Raw genomic sequence first — 2,643 nt, 5'->3', positions numbered from 1 at the left:
CAATAAACTTGTCGACCCATTATCAGGTATCTACATAAAATTCTCAAATTCATACCATACATACAACATCAATATAGATCACAATTTCTTTTTAAAAATTTAAAACAATTACCTGATTAAACATGTATTTAAAATTAAATTATTGTTTTCCCCTAATTAGTCTTATATTGCTAATAATAACATATTGTTGTCACTAATTTTAAAAATTTTAATAACTAAAAAACAAGCATATCAAGAATAAGGAAAATGAAAAAAAAACTTCCTTAAACCAGGTTATCTTTATCATTGATAAACCAAGTCAATACTCTCCTATCTATGTTCTACAAAATATGACTAATACATTAACAATATTTTTTAATACATTTTACAACAAAAAATAATGTATTAATTATAGTATACTATCTAATACTATAATACAACATTAAATTACTAATTGATTTACTATATCTATGTAGTGTGTACATAACTTTTTGGAATCTGTCTTAAAATTAATAGTGTTACCTATGTTTTATGTGATATATATATTGCTTCTGTTATTTTTTAAAATTTCTTATGAGATTTACGAGTTCTAAAATTTTTGGATTTTTAAAATCAAATTCATGTTTACACTTTAGTCTGATGATTTAAAAAACTCAGTAATATGACGTATAGTTACTTTGTTTAAATTGACTATATACATTTATTAATATGATTTATTCTTATCATAATTTTATTTTTATTTATATATATATTTTTTTTAACAATCATGAAAGCACCATTTCATGTATGTACTTATTGAGTCAGAAGAAAGATATGCATTTGCAAGTGCCCTAACTTAAACACAACAATAAAAGTGATATACTTTCCACCACAGTTTGGATTTATTTTTATATTCAGCATTTTTTACCAACTTATAGGAGTTAAAAAAGTCTGAAATTCGTACATAATTTTGTATAAAGCAGAAACGAAAAGAAAAAAAACCGCTAGTTGTGATGTATGCATATACACGCATTTAAAATTTTTTTTTCAAAAATCTTGTAAAGCTTATAACCATATAGGAGGATATTTCACTACTTTCTAAAATTAATTGTAAACGTCTTAGAATCAATAACTAGTGAAATTAATGCCGTCATCATCGAAAAAAAGACCCACTAAAATGAATGAGAGTAACATTTAAAAAAATAAAAGAAAGAAGACCAATATGTTCTTCAAATAATATACATTTTCTCTTGAAATAAAAATAATACAAAATACAAGGAAGTAGAATTTTTTATTCAATTGAACTTTGACCAATATAACTCCAAATCAGATTTATATATATTTTACTTGATACGAAATTATTTTTATTCGATTTATAATAACTATTTCTCTGAAAGGATGTTGCAAATTAAAAACAATTATATAATTTATAAAAAATCTGGAGACGTAGAACTAAAAATGAGGACAGGTTTACTGGAGCGAAGTATCCCCGATTTCTGGAGTAGTTTTTTCGGAAATTTTGAAGTTTAAATTTTATCAGTTAGACCTTGTATGTTTTCCATTTTCCAACATTAAAATAAAAACTACAAAACCAATATGCATTTATTAGGATACATTTTCGAAATTTTAAGATAAAGAATTATATTTATAGCACAGCACGAACAAATAAGTTGAATGTTGACGTGAGGTGTGATCACACTGGTCCTGATGATTTAGTCGACACTGAATTGGCGAAATATTGACTGTTACGTTATAAACTTTTTTTTTTCTTTTTACATTTATATAATGTATTTATTTAGTAGATAAATAAGTTTATGTATAAAAATAAATAAGTATATAAATAGGTTCTGAAAGGGTTCAGAAATGTGGTCTTAGATTTTTGGTATATATTGTTGGTATAATGGAACTTTCCTTGGAACATTTGGGTTAAAAGACTTAGCCTCTCTCCTTTGGCCAGATCCTGGAAATTAGATTCCTTCTTGATGGAATAGTCCTAACATGAAAACCATCTTAGCTCTCAATCCCTTTTGTTATCCTACGGTAATCTTGTGCATGCGAATTAAGTTATCTCAGTTTGCTTTTTGTTGAAAATATGAAATGATAATGCCCGTATAACGTGAAAAAGGTTTTGAGTAAAAAAATATTTTATAAATATTAAAAACCTACATTTCTCTCTACCTCTCACAATATTTTGATATATAATATAAATATGCATATAATAGATATGCATAGATAATGCATACCTGCATGTATACATATATGTAGATACCAGTCAGTTATACGAGAGTGGTTTGAAAAGTTCTCGGAATCACTGCCAGATGTTAGTGCTAGAACAACAAGCTCTCTTTCCTTTCTACTCATGACAATTCCCTCTGGAACATGACCAAAAGAATCCTAAAATCCAAACATATCTCCCACCCCCTTCGACGAAATGATAGCACATGGGCAGCATCCGACAAAGATTAAGCCGAAGAACTAGCTATTCATCTTTCTCATACATTCAATCCTCATCCTGAACTTCATACTGACCTAACCCAAACAATTGAAGAATACCTGTCGTCACCAATCCCACTCTTCTTACCTCTTAGAGCAGTCACCCCTTCTGGGGTCAAATATCAACTGAGGATGCTAACTCCTCGTAAATCTCCAGGGTATGGTATGATCTTCTGACTCCTCAAATCCTTC

The sequence above is a fragment of the Halyomorpha halys genome, unplaced genomic scaffold, assembly GCF_000696795.3.
Source record: "Halyomorpha halys isolate HHAL.00 unplaced genomic scaffold, Hhal_1.1 Scaffold270.1, whole genome shotgun sequence".
Taxonomy (NCBI): Eukaryota; Metazoa; Arthropoda; class Insecta; order Hemiptera; family Pentatomidae; genus Halyomorpha; species Halyomorpha halys.
Note: the sequence above shows the minus strand (reverse complement) of the source record.